This window comes from Nasonia vitripennis (assembly GCF_009193385.2).
Source record: "Nasonia vitripennis strain AsymCx chromosome 4 unlocalized genomic scaffold, Nvit_psr_1.1 chr4_random0009, whole genome shotgun sequence".
NCBI classification, from domain to species: Eukaryota; Metazoa; Arthropoda; class Insecta; order Hymenoptera; family Pteromalidae; genus Nasonia; species Nasonia vitripennis.
In genome coordinates this window covers 1,545,281-1,570,515 of record NW_022279645.1, presented here as the reverse complement: position 1 = coordinate 1,570,515, position 25,235 = coordinate 1,545,281, and the positions used below count along the sequence as shown (strand labels likewise).

At 36.8% G+C, this 25,235-nt stretch overlaps 1 protein-coding gene across 48 annotated transcripts in view; it reads left to right on the top strand.

The window, feature by feature from the left end:
* Positions 1-25,235, top strand: part of LOC103317042 (BRISC and BRCA1-A complex member 2) — a 226,437-nt gene that overhangs the window by 2,966 nt on the left and 198,236 nt on the right. Inside the window, exon 1 of one of the 48 annotated variants that reach the window (XM_031930159.2) lies at positions 8,723-8,742. The exons of the other annotated variants lie outside the window; for them this stretch is intronic. The gene's annotated coding sequence lies outside the window, so the exon portion shown is untranslated. Of the gene's footprint in view, positions 1-8,722; positions 8,743-25,235 lie in introns of those variants that run through there. 48 annotated transcript variants of the gene reach the window in all.

The window sequence follows — 25,235 nt, the reverse complement described above, 5'->3', positions numbered from 1 at the left end:
CGTTAAATCACACATCCAAGTGGCATCGCAGTACCCTTGTAGATGGTTGCCATCCCTTGAAAAGCATAAGCAGTAATCCTTAGTCTCCTGTAAGTACCCTGCTAAAAAAAGTTAATAGAAGTTGATATATTATATTTATATCGATATACGTATATCAATGTTATCACGTTTTATCAAGTTCTAATGCAAAAAGTGGTATTAAAAGTTAGACTCAAAGTCAATAAAAAGTCTTATTGATTTCTATCAACTTCTATTAACTTTTTTTAGCAGGATATCGCAAGGTCTTCTTGAGGACTCTGCAATGTTTTGCTCCATAGGAAGTATTGAACCTGCTCATTGTGCTAACGGTGTAATTCAAGTCGGGTCTTGTCATCTAAAGCAAATACATTAAGTATCCGACCATATTTTGGTAAGGGATCTTACTTAGTGACTCCAGCTCTGCCTGTGATTTTTGAGACGTGTCTGCTATTAAGACTGATCCTGGTTCCGTCAGGGTGTTGCACGGATTACATCCTTCCATGTTGTAATCTTTTAGGATGCGGATAATACTATCAATCTGATCCATGAAAATGACTCCCCTGCGTCTATCCCTGGTTATATTGACATTTAGACAGCGTTTAACATCACCCAGATCTCTCAAAGCGAGATGCTTCTCCAGACCCTCGGTGATGTCTTGGGTTATTATTTGCTTCGGGCTTGCAAATAACAGCAGGTCGTCCACGAACACAGCTACCATTATTCTTTCACAGCCTTTGGTCAGGGTGTGCATACAAGGATCATATGTATTTTTATAGGCCTAATTGCATGAGAATCCATCCAATTTTATGTTCCACACTCTGCCACTCTGTTTTATTCCATCTATGAAGCTTGCAGACCATATTGGGATGGTACAGGTGAGTATGTTTCTTTTACATCAAATCCATATACTTGTGCACAGCCCCTGGCTACTAATCTAGTCTTGTACACGCTAAACCCTAAAGTACAAAAATCGACGTAAAAGAGTCCGAATATCGCAATTTGTACTTAAGAAAAGTTGAGATTGTAAAATTTGTACCTTAAAATTTCTAAAAGAGAGATTTTGTACTTTTCAAAAGATCAAATTATTGATTTTAAACTTTGTCAAAGTACAGACTGCTGATTTTGTACTTTAAAATTTCTGGCGACTATTTAAAAAGTTGAAAAGTGGGATTTTGTACTTGTGTGACCTTTTCAAAGCACTCGCTTATAACTATTATACATAATTCATCATAAATAAATAGAAGACATGTTACAATAAGAGAATAATTTTTTTTCTTTTGTCAAATGAACTTTATATAGTAACTTTATAGTAAGAAATTTCAATGTCGCCCCTTTTACGCTAGACGTTAAGGATTAAGACTTCTAAAATTACGGAAAATTGAAGGACAAAACAGATCAGACTTAAGATTTTTGGGGTCGCTCAACACGAATCTGCTATCGAAATTGTAAAATATATTGTTTAAACATTTTTTTTTAATAAATTGTTGCAAAATTCATATTTCTTAAACGGTCAAGTCCGAAACAGCAATAAATAAATTAATAATTTGGACAGCATAGGATTAATGGGTTCGCGCATTTTGGTTTTAGATTTATTATCGCTTTGATCGCCTTCCTTTAATGTGCCACGTACTTTATTATTGAACTTGCTGCACGTAGGGTAGGTGGGTTTGGGGCGCTTCGGGTTTCAATGTTTTTCTACGTGCTATCAAATATCGTATGAGACTGTTGTGGGAGGTGTTTTTCTACCTTGCTCGATTTTCGCCTCGAAAAACCTCGAGCAAGGTAGAAAAACATCTCTCTCAACAGTGTCATAATATACTATAATGCTCATTGCCGTATCTACTGCGATTATTACGGGAAAAATGAAATGATGAAGGTTATAAATAGTGAGCATCGAACGAATGTCTGCAGAAGCGTGTTTTGCTATTATAACTAAAACGCCTCTACCTCATTGTTCCGTATAAATATATAAATACATAAATTAAAAATGTATAGAAAATATTCCGCAAAAGTATAATTTTCAGTGCTCCTGAATAACACGGAGACATACTTCTGGGTTTTATTTATTTATAAATATAAACTTATAATCTCTGCTTCTTTGCTGAAAAAAAATATACATGCATTTTTGAGAGTTTATGTTTTTTGTATAATCCTCCCACTTGTTCGCCTTCTTCCGCTGTGCCGAGTACGGAAACTCGCAGTGCAAGGGGTAGGTGGGTTTGAGAGTTTATGTATTTGATATAATTCTCACACTTTCTCGCCTTCCTTCGCTGTGCCGAGAACGGAAACTCGCAGAGCGAGGGGTACGTAGATTTTAGTTATATATTTAATCATCCCTCTCGCCCGCCTTCCTCCGCTGTGCCAAGTACGTAAACTCGCAGTGCGTAGTATAGGTGGGTTTAAAAGTTTATATACTTGATATAATTCTCGCACTTGCTCGCTTTCCTCCGATGTGCTGGAAGGTTTTGTTTGAATAAATTAATAATTTGGACAGCATAGGGTTAATGGGTTTGCGCATTTTGGTTTTAGATTTATTATCGATTTGCTAGCCTTCCTTTAATGTGCCACGTATTCTATTATCAAACTCGCTGCGTGTGGGGTAAGATGGTTCTGAAGCTTTGGTTTGGGGCGCTTCCGGTTTCAATTTTTTCTCCTTTCGCTCGCCTTCCTCTGATGTGCCCCGTATTTTATTATCAAACTCGCTGCGCGTGGGGTAAGTTGATTTTGAAGATTTAGTTTTAGATTTACAGCTTGACGAGCTTCGCCTTCCTTCGATGTGCCACGTATTTTATTATGAAACTTACTGTGCGTGGGGTAAGTAAGTTTGAAAGCTTTGGTTTTAGGTTTATTTCTCGCTCTTGCTCACCTTCCTTCGATATGCCAAGGAGTAGCTTAAATAAATGATTAAATATGAGGAGGTCGGGGTTAATAGGTTTATGCATTTTAGTTTTTTTTCTAATCTGATACCAGATTTGTCATCAGGCACTTTGAAAATCCCTAACAGTAGACTCCTTTTTATCAAATAATTAATATTACATTAATTTGCATAAATAACACTGTTTAAACAAATAATTTCCAGAATCTGATATCAGTTTCGAAATCAGTGATGTCGAAAACCCCTAGTAGAACACTAATTTTTGTGAAAAAATTAATTTTGCAATAATTTGCATAAACCAAATTGTTGAAACAAATAATTTTGCAAATCTGGTATCAAATTCGTGTTCAGCGACCCCAAAAACTCCATATACCTTGCTATTTCGGACTTGACCGTTTAAGAAATATGAATTTTGCAACAATTTATTAAAAAAAAATGTTTAAACAATATATTTTACAATTTCGATAGCAGATTCGTGTTGAGCGACCCCAAAAATCTTAAGTCTGATCTGTTTTGTCCTTCAATTTTCCGTAATTTTAGAAGTCTTAATCCTTAACGTCTAGCGTAAAAGGGGCGACATTGAAATTTCTTACTATAAAGTTACTATATAAAGTTCATTTGACAAAAGAAAAAAAATTATTCTCTTATTATAACATGTCTTCTATTTATTTATGATGAATTATGTATAATAGTTATAAGCGAGTGCTTTGAAAAGGTCACACAAGTACAAAATTACTCTTTTGAACTTTTGAAATAGTCGCAAAAAATTTTAAAGTACAAAAAGAGTAGTCTGTACTTTGACAAAGATTAAAATCAATAATTTGTTCTTTGGCAAAAGTACAAAATCCCACTTTTCAACTTTTTAAATAGTCGCCAGAAATTTTAAAGTACAAAATCAGCAGTCTGTACTTTGACAAAGTTTAAAATCAATAATTTGATCTTTTGAAAAGTACAAAATCTCTCTTTTAGAAATTTTAAGGTTCAAATTTAACAATCTCAACTTTTCTTAAGTACAAATTGCGATATTCGTACTTTTTTACGTCGATTTTTGTACTTTAGGGTTTAGCGTGTAGCAGGGTCACCTCGCTCCTAACGTCACTCAGTTGATTAGATGTATATATTTATATTTATAGCTCTGAAGAAAATTAAAAAGTAATATGATTATAATAATAACTACAAAAAATTAAAATGTTACGCTATTAAAAGTTCAATAAATTTTCAATAACAAAATTGGATCAGCAATTATGGAGAATGATTTAGGTAGCATGAGTGAAATATTTGAATTCTGTAATACTAAATACATTTCAAATTTGAAATATTATGCGATAAGAAGTTTTTTAATTGTTGCAGTAGAGAAAACGTTGTATTATCTGATAATATCACTTATCCTTGACGTTTAAAAGAATTAGTTTCTGGCAATACTGACGAAAGTAAACACTTTTTAAATAACATTAGACAATATAATAATGCACTTGCCTTCACGGAAAAACTGGTCCACTATAGAGTACGGTGACATCGAGTCACCTTCAAACGTAGCGGACAAACACCATAAGATGGCGTGGTAGTGACCTTAATCCGTTACGGCTGTCACCACAAATCGAGGTGACAGGCAGTCACTTCATTCTATGATGAAGTTCCTCGTATAATATAATGCACGCGCATATAAAGCGCGTGCATTATATTATACACCGTACAAAGATTGCTATACGCGGTTATAAATTACTACACTTGTATACTTAACTATAAAAAAATTAATTAACAATTATTTTAAATTTATTTTTATTTATTAAAGTTTTTATCATTGTTTACACACAAATATAAGATTACAACTTATGTCTAGTCGCAATATACTCAATATTATTTTTATAATCTATCACACACATGGGATTCTCGTTATCATATCATTGTTGCTTACAATTTTATATTTATGGGTTATAATACTTACACTTAAATATATCAATAAGGAAATCAAAGCCCGAAGTTTTCAACTCTTCTACGAAATTCATTGTCGTCACAATAACTATAATATTTATATCTATAATGTTAAATATTACATTTTATGTAATAACAATCTCGGAAACCGCAAACACGCGAAGACTTTGAGGTGGCGTCTACACAAACCTGTTGACCGCTGTGCACGTAGTTCGTTGTGCGTGCTTTTCAGTCGTCGAAAAACACGCGCCAGTCACAACGAAAAACAGTGCCAATCCCCACGAAATGTGGTGACATCTATGTCGTCACGCACTAAGGAGACTTATTTAAGGAAATCAAGTGACTCCACCATAGACTATGACGATCGATATTTTCGTCCTCATATTCTGTAATGGACCAGTTTTTCCGTGTTCGCAAGTTTTGAAGCTAGATTTGACGCTCTTTTCGGGAAAGGCCCTCAAGTTATTCGAATAAGTGGTCAAATTTTCCCCAATATTTATACCTTACATTCAGACGAAAACGAAGCCAGAAGATATGGGCAACTATACATCATTGACAATGAAATCGCCTCGCAATCACGATTAAAAACTAATGTGTCATTTTCTTTAAGGTGTCCAGCCTGGGTTAAATCCTACAAAAAAAATTTTCGTCCGATAAAGATTTTTCTTTTCACGTAAATTAAAAAAAAAATATCTACTGTAAATATTTACACTATACACTATTTATACCGAGAAATAATATATATATATATATATATATATATATATATATATATATATATATATATATATAATACAAAATCACTGAGAAAAATTCATGACATTTTACTATATAAATAAGTGTTTTTAGTCACTTGCCACGGCTTTGTGAAAGATCTGGACCGTCTTCTTTACGCTACCCGGGCTTAAAGTGTACCTTAAACATGCCCCCTCAGACCTAATGAAAGGCATTCCTAAAAAATATTAATTAAATATTATTATCCATACGTTAAAAAATTAATATTTTTCACACTGTACTTGTTGCTAACAACATTTAGTTATTCTTTTTTAGAGATGTCTTTCATTAGGTCGGACGGGGCATGTTTAAAGTACATTTTAAGCCCGGGTAGAGTTAAGAAGACGGTCCAGATCTTTCAAAAAGCCGTGGCAAGAGACTAAAAACACTTATTTATATAGTAAAATGTCATAAATTTTTCTCAGTGATTTTGTATGGTATATACAGGGTGAGTCATTTTAATCTTTAATCTCAATTATCTCGTTGGCAAAGCATGCCAGCGAAAAAAGTTTCGGGTAAAAGTTTTAGGATTTTTTCCTGGCTATCTGATGATGACCTTGACAATGTCAATGAGCATGACCTTCAAGGTCATTTAAAGGTCAAGTCGATTTTTTCAAATAGAAACCCCTACTTTTGGCACCAGAAATGGAAAGAGCGGGAAATTTTACGTTCGAACATGTGATTTTGGAAACAAATCATCTTTTGTGCGGAAATTACCTTTGACATCAGCCGAACCCAGGATGCACCATCGAGGAGGTTGTCAAAAGGATTTAGCATCCCATTTTTTGTTTTTTGTTTTATTTTTTTTTGTATTTTTTTTTTATTTGTTTTTTCCTTATAGTTATTTTTTTGGTATTTTTATGGAATGTTAACTGGAGTTAACCATTGATTAATTGTTCGAAATTACCGCCGTTTTGTTAGATGCAAAGATCAAGTCGAGCTCTGAATTGTCTTATGGTTCTAAGTAGAACATCTCGAGGGATTGCTGCACAAGCTGTACGAATGCGTTCGATCATATTATCTCGCGTTGTTGACCGTTGAGCATAAACAACATTCTTAAGATATCCCCATAAGTAAAAATCGGGAGGGGTTAAATCAGGTGAACGAGGGGGCCAGGCAACTGGGCCACCTCGCCCAATCCACCTGCCATTGTAGCGGATGTTTAAATAATCACGAACAATGCGTGCATAATGTGGTGGTGCTCCATCTAATTGGATCCACATTCTTAGCCTTGTGGCTAGATCTACATTTTCTAGTAATTCAGGTAAAATGTCTCGAAGTAATCTCAAAAAGTTTACCCCATTCACGTTCTCTTCAAAGAAATAAGGACCAATCAAATAGCCATTGATGATTCCACACCAGACCATAACACTCCAGCGGTGTTGATTGTCTATGGGCCTGAACCAATGAGGATTTTCATCTGACCAATAATGGCAATTATGTCTATTCAATTCTCCAGTGTTTCTGAATGTTGATTCATCTGAAAAAAGAACGTGCCTGAAAAAGTCTTGATCTTGTTGAATCATTCGTATTGCCAATCGACAAAAACGTACTCGCAAAATCATATCATTTGGAGTTAACTGTTGTGTTAATGTTATGTGATAAGGATGATATCTTCTCGCTCTCAATATTCGGGATGCTGTTGATTGAGGTATACCTATTTCTCTTTCTATTTGTCGAGTACTAATGTGAGGATCAAGATGAATAATCGCTAGAATGGTAATAACACGAGGATCGTTTTCGTCGTATTCATGATGACGGCGTTGACGAACAAAAGCTCCATTTCGAGCTCTCTGAGTTAAGGTTTGAATAGTAACATTACTTGGGTGTCTCCTATTGGGATAGCGTTCAGCATAAAGTCTGGCAGCTGCTGCATAATTATTTCGACTTTCTCCCAAAATCATGATCATATCAACGATTTCGTTGGGACCATAATCAGCCATGATCAAAATCAAAATAATTTGTTACAGACCAGTAAACAGGGAAACAGATTTTTTTCAATAATAATTATCGATTTACAAGAAGTAAAAAACACGATTAAGCTTTTCTGCACTAATTTGCTATCTACATAACTGTTAAGAGTAGTTCACTCTCAAAAATTGACACTAATACAAAATAATGGAATGACTTAACTACATCAAGAATTTTGAAAATTGACACTAATACAAAATAATGGAATGACTTTGAAAATTTTTGAAAACTGAAAAAATTACGAAAATTTTAGAAAATATTGAAAATTTTTTCATTTTTGAACGCATGTCACTTTTCATTTATGGGGCTAAAAGTAGGGGTTTCCATTTCAAAAAATCAACTTGACCTTGAAATGCCCTTGAAGATCCTGTTTAACGACAGGGTCAAGATGACCATTCGTCAGCCGAGGAGAAAACTGAAAACTTTTGTGGGTAACATTTTCTCCTTGAATGCATTCGAGTTCAGCTAACCAGTTGTACTGTTATCGGCATGACCAATGACCTTGACCATTGAATTCAAGGTCAAGGCAAGGTCATATTCAAACGTAAAATTTCCCGCTCTTTCCATTTCTGGTGCCAAAAGTAGGGGTTTCTATTTGAAAAAATCGACTTGACCTTCAAATGACCCTGAAGGTCACGCTCAATGACATTGTCAAGGTCATCATCAGATAGCCAGGGAAAAATCCTAAAACTTTTACCCGAAACTTTTTTCGCTAGCATGCTTTGCCAACGAGATAATTGAGATTAAAGATTAAAATGACTCACCTGTATATGATATTTTTTGGTAGAAAGAGTGTATATTGTAAATATTTTCAGTAGATTTTTTTAGTTTTTTAATTTACGTGCAAAGAAAAAATGTTTATCGGACGAATATTTTGTTGTTTTTTTTGCAGGATTTAACCCAGGCTGGACCCCTTAATGCTATTAAAGGAATGAGATAATTTTTTTCGACAAGTAAACATGTACGCTAAATCATACAAAATGATGCACGAAGTCGAAATGGAAGAACAAAATCGTTTAAAAAACAACAACGTTGAGTTTAATAGTAAAGAAATCATAATGTATTTAACACGCAATTCTAATCATGATAAACGTAGATATAAAGCAGCTAAATGTGATGAAGTAGCTGTGGTATTTGTAGGTGAAAATGGTCAACCACCAGAAGATCGAGATGTATGTATATATTCAAAACATAGAGCACCTACTAATATACCGTACATTAGTGAACATGTAGATTCCATGTCATATCCACTTATGTATCCTAATAGAGGTTTTGGATGGATGCCCAATATGAATAATAAAAATGATAAAAACAATATTTCAATGCTACAATGTTATTGTCATAAATTCAGCAGTAGTAACGAGTTTAATCCTTAAATTTAGGAAAATTAACTCAACAATACATTGCTGATGTTTAGGTAAAACTTGATGGTTCACGATTATTTTATTTTAAATGACAATCAACACTAATTAATGACAGATTTATACAAAAGTGTCATAGATCTCTTAAGAAATAAAAGTAACGATGACAACGTAAAAATTGGATAAATGGTAATATTACCTTCAACATTTTCAGAAAGTCCACGATCGTTACAACAAAACTTTTTAGATTCAATGACAATATTTTAAAAGTATATTAAACCAGATCTTTTCATTACTATTCCTAGCGAGAAAAATCAAGTAATTTATCACACGATCTATCACGTGATTTATCACGGGACTATTTGACGTGATTTTTCACGTGATGAATCACCTTCAAAATCACGTCAGAAATCATTCATAAAGTATTCGTTTAAATTAAAATAAATTAAATTATTTTATTTTTACTAAACAATTATGAAGAATAGATTTGTTGCTGATTCAAATAAACTGACCACAAAAAAATGAAAAAAAAACTTTGTCCTAACCGAGGATTGAACCCTGATCCTCAAATTCATAATCCATTATCTTACTGCCTGAGCTATTTGTGCTGTAGTAAGCCTTAAAATTCTATGCTACTTTTACCTAAAGATATGTTAGATTTATAACTTTGTAAAGTTTACACGTATACTTCAAGGTAAAAATTAAAAAGATCTAAAATATTTTTGAAGTTTAGATTGATATTTATAATCTAAATTTGTACTAGTAAATAGTATATATTTTAGATAAATCTCCCTCGAAAATATTATTTATTTTAACGAGTCTGATGTGCACAGACAACTATACAGCTATCGAGCAAAAAGCATGAATGGTCACGTCATGCGTTTCGCTCCCACGATCGATTCTTTTATTCTCTCCTTTTGTCGCGAGTGTTTATTGAACTACTGAATATTTATTTCTTACCTTGTATTATAACTTGTATTTGTCGTCGGTTTGATTGCTCTTCTTTCTGAAATCTCTACCTTTGTGCTTTATTGGAATTCGGGTTGAATGGTTTGGAATGATTTAAATTGGCAAAGTTGTGGTCCAAATAATTGTATATTCTCCTCTCTATTTTATCTTTTACAAATCTTTCGTCAAAATGATTTATGAAACTCTCAAACCAACAAATAGGAAAAATTGATCTTTCTTCTCTATCTCTACTCTAACAAATAAATCTGATCTGAAGAAAAACTCTATATGGTCCGCCGGCTTCGTCGCCCGATCACGGAGTGGAGAGCAGCGTGGTTCGAAAGCGCTCGGAAGAGGTTCCGGACCTCCCACGCTGCCGCCGGCTTACTTCCCCTCAGCCGCGCTACAATGTCGGTGCTTGTTGCACTCATTAGGCCTTACGGGGCCTGGCAACTAGCTACGCACCAAAACTACAACGCAGCTCCGCACGTGTGACTCTAGCCGTTCGGCGGGGAAGTTTTTTAGGTCAGCGAGATTCTTAGCCACTTGATACTTTTGTGGCCTTGAGTCTCGCTGTACCCTTTTTACGTGTGGAACTTTCTCGATCTTACTTTTGAAATTATTATTTCAAATGCGAGATCGGGAAAGTTGTCACGTAACATCCTCCCCCCCTAGAGAACGTTTCTCGTCCCCGAGAAACAATCGTGATACCGTCAATTTGTGGTACGTGGTCCCGTAAGTGGAAGAATTTGTGTTTGTTGTGATTGAATAAAAGAAAAAGAAATTTTTGTCAGAACGATTCGACTAATTAGGAGGGATCAGGGTTTTTAATTTTCTTTTGACCGCTATTATTATTATTATTATTATAATTATTTTTTTGTTTTTCATTATTTACACTGGTCTTCAGTCAACTGCTGTTTCTCTACCCTTTATGTGATATTGTTGATACCTTGTGAGCTATTGCTGATCTATGTGTGTTATATCATATGTTGATGCTTTCGCTCATGGTTCTTTAATCTTTAGCCTATGATTGTTTAGCTTGAATACACACTTGGTGTGTTTCATTGGTGGGATTTTGATTAGAGAAACACCTTTGACGAGACTTCTGTTGGTCCTAAATGTTTTGTTTTTATGTTCGGGTGGGTGGTTGGTGTTGGTGGATGGTATAAAAATATAAAAATATGTTATTTATTTCTTTGGGTCCCCCTATTTTTGGTACCATTTTACAATAAAATATAATGTAAATTTTTATAGAAGATTGAGGAAAGAGAGAAAAAAAAGAAAAAAACATTTATTGTGACAGTTGCGCATAACTATAAAGACTCATTTTGTCGTCTTCTTCTTCTTTGACTTGGTCTTGATTTTCCTCGAACCATAGTGTTGATTGTGGTCCATTGACTGTGTCGAGGCTTTGGTCCATTGTTGTTGTTGTTGGGTTTGTTTCGCCATGTCCTTGTGATAGCTCTTCCAGGTCTATCTCTTCTATTATTATTACGTCAGGTGATGCGGATTCTTCTCTGTCCGTTGCTTGATGCTGGTCGTTTTGCGTGGACCTCTCTTCTTCTATGGGTTTTTTTTTTGAATCCCTTTGCATTCTCTTGCATGGGTGTCTATGTGCTTGTACTGAAAGTATTGTCCGCATTTTTTATGTAGCTCCAACTTTTCTCCGTTCTGTATTTTGCACACAAACTCATGGTCCAATTTGTTTCTGTGGTCAGCGAGATTTCCGCAGATGTGGTGCCTTTTCCTGTATTGTGTATCTTGCTTTTTGACGTGTCTCGGCGTCGCCCATCTCTGTTTGAATCTCTCGATGTAGTGGTCGATTGCCTTCTTCGCGTGTTCTTTTTCAAAGTATTGCACGAAGGCGAGGTACTTGCGCAATGGTGTGCCTGGCTCTTGATTTTTGTGCAACACGAAAGTTATATGGTACAATGGTCCAAATGTGCCAAAAATTCTCGTAAATTCTTCAAATTTCATGTCCAACGGTATTTGGGCACAGAAGCGCAGTCCCGCTGTATCGTCGAATGGTCCGGTAATTAGTGGTGGCATAGGTACAGGTTTCTCGCTTGGTTTTGTTTCCGGTTTAGCCGATAATGGTGTTGTTGTCGGTGTTGCGAATAATGGTGGTTGTAATGCGGGTGGCAAAAATGGGAAGACCAGTTGTGGTGCCATTTCTGTAGCTGGTACCATGGATGTAGGGATGTCCAATCTTGGTTGGTCCTTTGCAGTTGTGTTGTCGGTTTTTTTTTATTAGGCCTGTTGCGTACTCTATAGCTTTCTTGTTGTGTATTGAGATCTGATATGTGATTGCCAGCGCATATGCTGATAGAGATGGTAAGTCCTTGATGGTCCGTGTATATTTTTTTAATATCGCATGGTCCAAACTGTTTTAGATCTGCTTCTATGTGTGCTGGGTTTCCCCTTATGACTATTGTTATGGATTTTTCATTTATTTTATTTGCTTTCATGACTTCTCCTGGTTCTTCCATGATTGTTGCTGCTCGGTGATGAATCCGATGTTTTGGTGATCCTCATAATAGTCTAGGGCTGTTGCACCTAGACCCTCTTTGTTATGATTAGGTATGGCTTTTATCGGTTCTATTCTACCCTGTAGATTTTTATCTAAACCCTTGTTTTATCCCATTTTCTCAATTATACTCTGATACTTGGGTTTGGTAAGGTTTTAATTTTTTTAAAACCTTTGTGGATAGAATTAACGGGGACATTTCAGCTTAATATGGCTATTTGTGACTCACATATTGTCATCATTAATGTTCCCCTTTCTATTTTTGTGTTTGTTTAACGCGTGTATTGTGTTTGTGTGTCTGTGTGTGTGTGTGCGGTTAGTTTGTTAGTCAGGTTCATGATAAAGGAGAAATGTTTTTGATTGCAATGGGGTTTTATTTTTATTTTATTCTTTAGATTTTTCATCTACATCCATCTTTTCTAAAACATTTTTAGGGGTGTTTTTATTTTCAACACGGGTTATGAAATAAGAATTAGTTGGGCCCAGTTAAAAAATTAAACGTTTCTCCTGATTCATGGTGATGTCTCGTTCTGCTTCGACTTCTATGGTGTCACTTGGTGTTGACATCTCTGGTAACTTTGATAGTTTTGGTAGCTTTGGTTCTACGATGTTGCTTATCGTTGGTACTTTTTGTTGAATTATTTCCGGCTTAACCTCCTTTCTGATTTTAGTTAGCATGGGAACATGCTGAGGAGTTACTGTTCCGGTGGAAGAAGTTGCCGTGAGGTTCTCGCAACTGGTCCATTTAGATTGTTTCTTGCAAATTTGGTCATGCAATTCATACAGACTTATGTCGATATCTTTCTTGCAATACGGGTGGAATTTTGCATTTGTTCCATTTTCGCTCTGTTTTCACTTTCTAGGTTCAGCAAAGGTTGCCTTGTATATTGGGTCACAATTTTTCCTTGCTCTTTCTGCGTCAGATTCTTCAAAATATTGAACGTATCCGTATGATAAACGTCCCTTTTTGTCTCGTATGGTCTCATAATATACCATTTTTCCAAACTTCGCAAAGTGCTGGAAAAAGGCCTCATCTTTTTCTTTGTCGATGCCTTGCCAGGGTAAAATGCAAAATAGCCTATTTTTAGTCATTTCTCTTGTTTGCTGCGTGTTGGTTACTACTCGTACTTCGCTTTGGACTGAACGGTTTCTTTTTGCTGGTATAGGGATGTTCTCATTGGGTAGGGTCCTTCTTATCGGTACTGGTACTGCTCTAGCTGGTCTTCTGAACTTATTTACTCTTATGAGTATGGTTTTCAAGTCTCTGGCTCGCATGGTTTCCATTATTGTATCATAAGTTATATTGATTTTTTTGCTTCCGGGGTCTGTTCGGTGTTTTTCGGTAAAAATGCACCGTGGTTTCCCAACTTGTTCAAATTCTCGCACAACGGTCCAAACTGGTACTTGCATGCCGCAGAATATTGATACGCTTGTGGTTGACGTCGTCATCTTCCCACTTTCTGTAAATATAGATTTTTTTGTGTTTGGATGTTAGGGAATGTACTATTAATGCTTGGCTTATGTACAGGGGTATGCCAATAATCGCATTCTGCTTCATTTTTAAATTGGGTTTCTATTATGAATGATTTGGATTCACGTAATTTATTGCATTTTGATTTAGAAGTACTAGGGGTCTCTGTTAGGTTTGTTTCAATTATGGGGTTATCGCGATTGGGTTATTTAGTTTGGGGTATTTTATATGATTGTTTATTTAATTTTGGGCAGGGTATCATCTTTCCGCATTTCATTCCCTTTATTAATGCTATGATGCTTACTATCATTACCAGTTGGAAAGTTAGACTACTATATAAGAGTGTATTTGTTTTATATTCTCGCCTTTTGTGGTCTTTCAATTCACTTAATTTTTCTATTATTTGTTTTAAGGGTTTGGCTTGATTAAAATCAGATTTAGGTGCAATTATGTCAATGCCTTGGTGTGCATTGTGATCAAGATTCTGGTCCTTTTCATTGAGAATGGGGTACATGTCATGTATTTTTAGATCAATTTCGAGCTTATACAAATATGTGGTTCGACTGGATTTGGTTTCTTGTCCAAATATCATGCTGTCTGTGGTCCTCCCAACGCACGTTGGTGAGAGTCATATTATTCCGGCTTTCTCCAGTTTTGTTTTTGTGTCTCCTTGGTTCGTGCATTAAATTCGTATTTGTTCTGGTTTGACAACTGAGTATAGCCATGATTGGTCATTTTCTAAATATTTCCATTGGGTTTTTGCACTGGTTCCATATCTTATGTCACAAGTTTTTAGTGCTGCCGTGTTGGGGTTCAATAGCATTGTTACTTCACAGTCCTTTGATGTCGGTGTGCTCTCAAGTGGACCAAGTATTGGGCATATGAGGGCATAATGCGTTTTGGTATATGTGATTGTAGGTTCTGCATTGAATTTTACGTATTTTTCTTGATTAGAATTTACTGCCAGATATTTGTGCGATGGTTCCACGAACACTATCTCCGTTGTTTGATTTTGCTCGTTTTGTGGCACTGCCACCTAATGTAGTTTGTAAATCTGATATGGTTCTCTGTCCACAAGTGACACATTTATCACGGCAATGGTTCTTCCGTTTTGATGAATCGCGTCAATTTTCGATATTTTAATTATTTCTTCTATTCTCAAGTGTTCTGTGGGTATGGCAAAGTCCAGATTTTCGCTGGTTCTTTTTACGTCCGTCATAATTTGATGTAGCATGCTTGTTGTTATAAGTTCCGGATGGATCTTTCGTTCTTTCAGGTATCTGAGTACTTTTAAGACCTTCTCGTTGTTTTTTATTAAGTGGTCCAGTGTTGATTTTAGGCGTCTCACGTACACGGTTATTTCTATTAGATGTTTTAGTCCATCGTCTTCTTTTAACATTTTGTTTACTGTTTTGGTTAAGCTTGCTTCGAATCCTTGGAGCACTTTCTGGTGGTTTTTGGTTATATTATATAGTTCTTCAAATTGCGCTGAGACTATGTGCGCATTTTGGTCCATTATGTGCACGATTTTCGTTTGGTCCTGAAATAACGTGTCTATGTTCTTGTTGATGTTGTCCACGTCATCAGAGGTGACTAGACCGAATAAACTTTTGCTTATTGAGCCTATTATTCCTAGGGGTGCTATTCTTTTCACTCGAATGCTTCTGGGGTTTCTCACTGTTGGATACGATTGGTGTGTCATTGTTTTAATGGTTTCTTTGCTTTTGCACTTCTTTCAAGGTTTGGTCCTTCAACTTTATGAGATCTAGTCCTAATGCATGTTTGCATTTGGTCTCTTCGATTATCGTCAAACAGCTATTGTAGACGGCCTTGTATGACTCCAATGGTGCATGTGTCTGCATGAATTCATCTACGTCGATGTAGATTTGAATTTTCCAGTCAGCTCTTTTTGTCCTCATGACGTCCACTCTCTCGAAGTAGATGACAGGATTCGGGTCCAATGGGTCTATTTGATATGTGGGTTGACTTTGGGTCATTATTATTGTATTAAAAATTATGATCAAAATTTTATTTAATTTATTCATCCTGCAAATTTAGATATAAGTTAGTGACAGTTGATAAAATTTAATTTTATAAATATATTATTTACAATTTATTTACATTTATATGCGGTTAATGAATCAGAATTGGTATCAGAGTTATCCTCTACGTGCTTTAATTTATCAATGTGTTTTCTAATTCTTTTGCTATTAGGATATTCTAAAATTACATTTTTCCTACCAATAAATTCAATGATTTTTAAGGGTTTGTTTCCATATGCGTCAAACTTACTGACTCGGGGTTCGTTAATTAGCCTAGCATATCCACCCACTTTGCCCTTAAACGCTCTAACCTTCTTGTCATACCTCGTTTTTGTTTTGACTTTGTTAGCTATTTGGGTTTCGCCTGCTAAAAATTTCATCTCCTCCAATCTTAGTACTAGATCTCGCATGTAAACATTATAGGTTTTTAATTTTTCATCGGATGGTATTCTTAAGGGAAAACGCGCTACCCTCCCATAAACCAGTTCGAAAGGGGAAAAATTGGTTGCCGCGTGTATGCTAGTATTATACGTGAAGGTGGAAAATGGTGTCAGATGGTCCCAATCATCATATTTCTCAGAATATATTCTGATGAATTCTATGAGCGGAGCGTGACTTCTTTCTAGTGATCCATTTGTTTGAGTTGTGACCTGAAGTTGTTTAATGGTTTATTTTAAATAACTTTAGTAGAGATTCAACTATGTTCGACAAGAAACTGGTTCCTCTGTCTGAAAGTATGCTCTCGGCGCTCCAAATTGGCAAATGAGCTATTTTGCCAATGCATCAGAAATTGTGGTTGCATGCAGGATTTTGATGGGTATTGCTATGAGGTACTTTGTTAGATTACACTGCATGGTTAGCAAATAGCAATTTCCTCTCGGTGTCATTCTAAGTTTCCCTACGGTATCTATTGACACTTTGTCAAAAGCCTCTATTGGTGTGTCCGTGATGATCATTGGTTCTCTTGTCTTGAATCGTTCTATTTTCTGTTCCTGGCAATTCGCACATCGCCTAATGTAGTCTTGAACGTCGTTCCTCATTCCAGGCCAATAGCATCGCTATCTTATCTTTTGATAAGTCTGGTTAATTCCTTTATGTCCTCCTGTTAAACTATCATGAAGGTGACTGATTATCTCTTTCCTGTGTTTTTCAGGTGGTACTTCTGCCTTGCCATAACACATGGTTACTCTTATCCCACTTCTGTGAAAGTGTTCATAGAGCATTTCTATGATGGTTGGAGATCCTAGTTGGTCCAAGATATCTCCTTTTCTGGCCACTCGAAAGCTTTTGATGCCTTTCTCTACGAGTATTTGTTTTAGGTTCATGAGTGCTTCACGTAGATTCGGTATTTTGATGGTGTTGAAGTATTTATCTTTCACTATCACCGTAAATATGTGATGTTTCTTAAAAGGAGTAATTTTCACTTGTCCTGACTTTGGTTTCTGGTTTTTTATTTTTGCTAAATCAATGGCTCCTATTTCTTTTAGCAGTCTGGTGACGGACCACGTATTGTCACAATCGGCTGATAAAAAATGTACAAGGTTGTCCCTCTTGTGTGTGAGACATTCTCTCACAGTGATTATGTTGTGAGGAACTCGTATCATTCTTGCCGTCATGTGGGTTAAAGCACTGTCAGATTCTTCATCGACTTGGTGGGAATCACAATTTTTATTTAGCGGTTCCAAGTCTGGTGGTGTAGGTATAAGAAATGGCATGGTTGGTTCCGGTGGCTTCGGAAATCTTATGTCTATTATTGACCCTTCTTCGGCCTCTATCTCGCTCAGTACTCCTAGTTTTCTTTTGCTTTTGAGTTTGTTTCGGGGTGTACTGTTGGCTGTAGGGCTGTCACTTTTTATCGTAGGTGTCACAGATAAGGTTCTTCTTACTGGTGGAGGCATAATATCTGTTACACTGTCGACGTCTGATTCATCTCCTGTATTTTCTTGACCTGATGCCTCTTGTAGTTTCTCTCGTGCTCGTTTTATTAGTTTCTGGACACCTTTTCTCCATACATGGTCTACGTCACTTTCGTTTTCGAACCTTGGGTCCGACATTTAGATGGTTTTACGCACGTCTTCTGACACATTGTCATCATCTGAGAAATGCGAAGGTAGTTCTAGTTGTATCTCTATTTCTGTCCCTGATTCGCTGATATCCGCTCTTTTATACATTTCATATCTTCCCATACTCTCTTCAAATTTTCTATTAGCCTCTTCCACTTTCTGTTTTGTCAGAGTTGTTTTTACGGACAGGTTTTCTATTGAGTCTTCATCAGTGTTTTCTTCACTTTGAGATCCTTCTACTGCACTTAACTCGATGGCAATATTACTTATAGTTTTGTCTTGATTCTCCTGTGAAGAGAATATCTCAGTTTCTGGTATTTCGTGCTTTTCGTTCTCTGTTGTTTCTGAGTCTTCCACTCGTAACCCACTATATCTAGGGTTTGGCAATGGTGGATTATCTAAGTCGCTGTCTTCGTTGGCTGTGGACGATAGCCATGATCTTCTAGACGGGTTCACTGCCATAGAAGTGTCTGAATCTATACGAACTTTCTGGCAACTCTCTGGCTTTGACAGAGGTCATTTCTATTGTCGATTCTTCAACCCTGGTTGACGCTTTCGCTTGTACGGGTTTCTTTGGATCGCTGGTTTTGAATGTTTTGGTTGCTTTTCCTTGTTTAATGTACTGCCCTACTGGACTTGGTATCTGTGTGCGTTTCGCTCTCGTTCTCTGTCATTCATCTCGAATAAGTACTGTCTACCTTCTAGATAATTTAGATAGTCACTCGTATCATCGATTGATTCTCTTGCACTCTTATAATACCTTGAATTATTCAGTATGATTTCGGTTACTTTGATTTTCTTCTTCTTGCTTAATTTATTATTAATTAATTGTAGAATTTTGCCCAACTTATGTCACCACTCTCGCTTGTCGTCAATATCACCTTTTTCAAAAAGCTTCACTTTTGAATTTGAAGGGAAAAATTTTTTAAAAGATTTGTGTCTTGGAATCATACAAAATGTATGAACCAAGACAACAAAAAAAAATATTACTAAGGTTTCATATGTCGCAAAAGAGGTTTATAGTTTTATATATATATATAATGTTCGTAGAGGGGTAAAAATAATAATGTTTTGATGAAAATTCACGCAAAACGTAATGAAATTTTGAAAAATAAATTTAACCTAAAACCTTTCAAATTATCATAACCTGTATCCTAAAAAGAACTTGTTTGATTTTTATACTAAAAGGAAAATCAGATAACTATATCTTAATAATCAAATTCAAAACCGTAAACCAGTACCCAAAAAAAAAACTTAAACGTTACCAATTAGCCTAATAGAAGTTAGATTTCCTGAGATTCTGAAAATTATCGATGACATTTAATTGTTTATTTAAAAATGAATGTAAATCTTAATTGGGTAGATTGAGTTGAATAATCGAATTTTGGCATTAGCGAGAAAATTAGCGAGAAAAGAAATTAAGTGTGTTGCAATAACTTAACAAAAATTTCAAAGTTCTTACGTGATTGTATATGAAGCGTCACTCGGTTTTATTTAATTTTGTTGGATATAACAAGAATTAGATGAACACGATAAAAAAACAAAACTGGGATTCTAAACAATTATTATTATGTTTATCAAAAATAATTAACACAGTCAAAATAATTAAGTACCTCTTGATCGAAGAAAACCGAATTAATAATGAAGTATTATTCCACAAACAAAAAGAAATTTTAATATTGTTCTTAAATCTACAAAAAGATTAATTAACAAAACCCTAAATCAACAATCGTTACTTCCTAAAACGCAACATTCTCTTAATAAAATAATTAAAGTAAGGAAAAAAATTATTTATTTGTTTATGCAAAAAGAAGATTAAATTAGCGTGATTTCGAATTTATCTCAATGAATAATAATTATCATTGTCATAAGACCCTTAAAATGCTAATTCTTCGTGTTCACTGTTTGAATTCCGCGCCCGCTTAAAATGGCTGCCGCGCTGTCTCTCTGCTTCTGGACTCTATCTTGACTCGACCGCGTCAGTTACGCGCGCCTAGTCTCGCACCGTTGTAAAGTCCTTAGCCGCGCCTGGTAACCACGCTCGCACGTATGCAACTGCTCCCGCGTTCGCTCTGAACAAACATGTGCTATGCTGCAATGGCTAACCTCACCCGCGTCGCGTCGCGTACTTTCCTTTTCGATTATTGTTATTAAATCGCGGTGAAAATAGTGCGCACGTGTAATCTGTTGGTCCGCGAGTGTGTTCTCTACCTGTGTCGGTAATTTTTGGACAGTGTTTATTAGTGAAAACAGGAAATATGAGTGTGGGCCCAGGACTCTCTACCCCAAGCAGTGCACACCTGTTGCTGCTTATTCAGATGAGTGTTCTTTTCTGATGATAATTAAACTTTAATTAATATTGAGCTTCAAGGACTCGTTGCTTTGTGTCTAATGAACCTTTCTCCTTTTGTTTTTTTGCAGGGGCGTACTCATTTAATGTGAGGGGAAAGGCGCATACTACCAAAACTGGCTTGTATATTCACACAAGGATGACGGTATATAACATCTGGGTAATGTTTTTATACATTTAATCTAATCAGGAGTCTCTTTATCCGAACTCACACCGATATTTTGTCAAGTTTAAGCTAATCGTTACATTGATTGTCAAAATTTGTCTGAACCTTAAATATTTGAGTCTGTCTCCACGGCCGATAGCGCGTACGCGAAAAGATATTTAGCGTATGCGAAAAGTTATCTAGCGCACGCGAAATAACCAAGACCTCGCCGAGGTTCAACTCGCGTACGCGATAAACAATAATAGCGTACGCGAAGAACAATTATAGCGTACGCGAAAAACAATTATATTGCGCGCGCGAAAGTAATATACATGAGGGGTTAACACAGAAATCATTTATTAAGATTTTGAATTGAAACTATTAATACATGGCAATGTTTCATTGTCATAAGTTAGGGGGATACATACAAAATTAAATTTATAAGATATGCATAGAGAAAGGTTTTAAGTATGATGGAAGGTCATCGCACATCGGAACTATACTTATCACTTTGCAGGTATTTTTACTTGCTACTGTATTATAAAAGAAGTATATTAACTTTTTTTTTTTACATGGCATTTGGAACTCGAAAGTTCATCGCCTCATCTACGCAAGCTTTCCACGCTGCCTTATCTTGTGTCAACCCCACCCAAGATGCATCTCTCCGATCGACACCCACCCGTCCTATTTCTACTAGATCCGCTTTTACGTTGTCCTCCCATCTACGTCTAGGTCTACCTAGAGGTCGCGTTACCATCGGCCTGCCCTTCATGACACGCGCTGCCGTACGGTCGTCTCCCATTCTCGCTACGTGCCCTGCCCATCCCAATCTGCGCGATTTTATTATTCTGTTAATATTTGGTGACGCGTGCAGATTGTGTAACTCATCATTGTGTAGTCTCCTCCATTCCCCGGTTTCCTCATCTTTCTTCGGCCCGTATATTTTTCGCAAGACTTTATTTTCAAATACCCTAAAACGGTTGTCCGCCTGCTTAGTGAGAGCCCACGTTTCGCACCCGTACAGAACCACCGGCAGTATTATTGTCCTGTATATTCTTATTTTAACGTTTTTAGACAACTGCCTCGACTTAAGTAAATTACTCACGGCGTAGAAGCAAGCATTACCCGAATGGAGTCTCTTATTTATTTCGACGTTAATTACGTTTCTATCATTTATGGTCGTACCCAGATACCTGAATTCGCTAACCTTTTCAAAAGTAAAATTCCCAACTCTGAGATCTTCCTCCCCTCTGCAGATGCCTAGCTTATCCACAATCATGTACTTTGTTTTTGATTCACTCACTTCTAACCCTGTATACTCCACCGCTTTTATGAGGATTTCCGCGTTTCTTGCTACCGTTTCCCTACAATCTCCCAGTATATCCAAATCATCTGCGTAGCCTAGTATCTGCGTTGTTCCATTAAGCGTTGCGCCCATCTGGCTAACCTGCATTTTTCTAACGGCATACTCTAACGTTAAGTTGAACAGTACCGTAGAGAGCCCATCCCCTTGCTTTAAACCATCGCGTATCATAAAGGGTTCTGATACATTACCGCCTACTCGGACCTTTCCCGTGCTTCCGTTCAGACATATTTGAATTAATCTCACGAGTTTTTTCGGTACACCGAGAAGTACTAGAATTTGATACATTTTGCTTCGCTTAATAGAGTCGTACGCTTTTTTAAAATCTATAAATAGTTGGTGTATGGTTTCGCAAAATTCCCACTTTTTCTCTAACAACTGTCTTACGGTAAACATTTGATCGCTCGTCGATCTGTTGCGCCGAAATCCGCACTGATAATCTCCTAATATATCTTCCGCGAATGGAGTGAGTCTAGCTTGTATTACGTTTGACAGAACTTTGTAGCACGTTGCTAAAAGTGAAATACCCCTATAGTTATTGCAGTCTGTCTTATCCCCCTTTTTAAAAATCGGTATAATGATAGATTCCTTCCAATTTTCGGGTATTGTTTCATTTTTCCAGATGGCACATGCTAGTTTATAGATTTTGAAAGTGAGCTCGACGCCCCCATATTTGAGTAACTCAGCTGGTATAGAGTCATTTCCCGCGGCTTTATTGTTTTTTAGTTTTCTAATCGCGGCCTCTACTTCTTGGTAGCTCGGTTCCTCCACGTGGGGTTCAGCAGTGTGAATTTCGTCCCCTAATTCTTCGCTATTTTCGTGCACGTTTAATAATTTATCGAAATAATTTTTCCACAGCGACAGTAATTCGTTGTCATTTGTTACGAGGTCCCCGTTTTCGTCCTTCATCAATTGCGCTCTACTCCTAAAACCCTTTCTGATGGCGTTAATCCCTCTGTACATTTCGCGGGGGTTATTTTCCTTACTGTTAGTTTCTATTCTCCTAATAAGATTCTTTTGATACTCCCGCTTCTTATTTCTGTAGATCGCGCTCATCTGTTTCCTTACATTAGAATATTCTTCTGCGGTCCTATCGCTTCTATTTTGTAAGCTATCTAATTTAGCCTTTTTGCGCCTTTCAAACCAGAGTTCGCACTCTTCGTCAAACCATGGTTTGCTCTTTGGCTTTTTCTTTTTACCCAGTACTTTGTTCGCGGTCTCTTTTACCGTTTTTTCGATGTCCCCCCATAAGCTATTCGGTTCGTCATTCCCCTCCGGCGATGAGTTTGATTCTTCAAGTGCCTGAAACCTGTTATTAATTTCTATCTGGTACCTAATTCGCTCTGTTCTATCTCGTAGTTTCTCAATATCGAAGCTTTCTACCTTGTTTGCTCGCTTACTATTTTGATTCGCTACTAGTCTAGCTCTTAATTTGGCTACTACTAGGAAGTGGTCCGAGTCGCTATCTGCCCCTCTGTAAGCCCTTACGTCAAGAACATTAGTATGACGTCTTTTTTCAATGAGGAAATGATCAATTTGGTTCTGTATGGCCCCGTCCGGCGATGTCCACGTTGCCGTGTGTATGTTCTTGTGCTTAAAATACGTAGTTTTGATTATAAGATCTTTTGCCGCCGCGAAATTTATGACCCTAATACCGTTATCATTGCTGGCTTCGTGCAGGCTTTCCTTACCTATAGTAGGCCTAAACATTTCCTCCCTACCTATTTTAGCATTGAAATCGCCTAATACTATTCTTGTGTTGTAAGACGCGAAGTGGTCGATTACGTGCTCTAAAGTTTCGTAATAGAGATCCTTAGCTTCTTCTTCTTTGTCCTCCGTAGGACAGTGTACATTAATAAATACATATCTATACCATTCACCTTCGATAATGATGTACGAGAGCCTATCATTGACGGATTTGAAACTTTTAACCGAATGTATGATACTTTTGCTTACGAGAAATCCGGTGCCTAGAGATCCCCCACTCCCGGCCCCATACAGGTACGTGAAGTTACCCGATGCTAGTACTCCGCCATCTGGCCACCGCGATTCCTGTATTGCTACCAAATCTAGATTGTACCTATCAGCTTCCTTTACGAGTTCTTTAAACGCACCTGCTCTGTATAGACTGCGAACATTCCAAGTTCCGACCCTTAAGTCCCTTTTGGTTCGGATTTGATTTTTTTGAGCCATGATGTTATGTTAAACCCGCGCGCTTCGGATCCTGTTCCGATCGCAGGTGAGTCCACCGTTCTAGAGGTGATAACCCCCATACCTCTCTAGAACTAAGTATGAGAGCTTTGCAACTTTGACGAGGACAGTGTCAATTCGTCGTCAGACACACTACGGTTTCATTCTGGCATCCTAACGCCCCCCTGCAAGGCAGCGCGCCTTCGCTGGCATCGTTACCTCGTAAGACCAGGTGACGAATCATTCTACACATCCCCTTTCGGGGCAGTTATCATCGGTCCCGCATCCTCCTCGGCAGCAGGATTTTTGCCCATTTTTGTAATGTGTGATGAAAGAGATAGATTGAGAGATATGAGATAGTGTGAAGTGTTTTTGTTGTTGTGGTGCTTGCGTAGTGTTTCTAGATGAATGCGTTCGACAGTGAGGGCTCATCACACCCACGCCTGTTCCTATCGGCTGTCCGCGGCTGCTTATTCAATTTATTCGCAGCTAACCTCTTTCTCAGGGGCTGTTCCTCTATCCGCAACCTAAGGACGCGCTGTGTAGTGGTGATAGGCACCCACCCGTCCGATCTGGACGACAACGCCCAAGACCCGCTTAGGGTAGCGGCATTGTAACAGAGTATATTAACTCTACAACAATTAAAATACTCTTAAAATCTCGATGCAACTCATTTTCTGAACTTTTGAGGCATTTGTCAATATTGTTGCACCAGCAACAATTACTTTTATAAAATATCTTAAAAATTAGAAGTTATCTTCTAGAAAAAATTACTTTGAACTGTTACATTTTTTAATATTTTGACAAAGAACTTTTATTTTTTTTATTTATTTATTTAACCAGAAAATTTACACTAGTGAATTACAATAGTGACTTACACTCCGCAATGCACCAGTAAATCCCGCAGAGGTACTCGCAGGTACCTGTTGGCAGGACTGGCCACTCTTATCTACTAAAACTTAATACTAATTACAATTCCTTTATTATAACACTTTTCCCCTTACAAGAGATCCTCTTACAATTTAATTTTTAAATAGAACCTAAATATTCATCCCTAGTATTTTAGCATATCATTCATTCATCCTAATCCATTCCTTTATTTTACTTTTCGCTGTTTCATATTTGTTTAAAGTCTTTAGCTCGTTCGGAAGATCATTGAATACACCAACAGCCTTTATATAGCTGTTTTTTTGGCTTACAGTTTT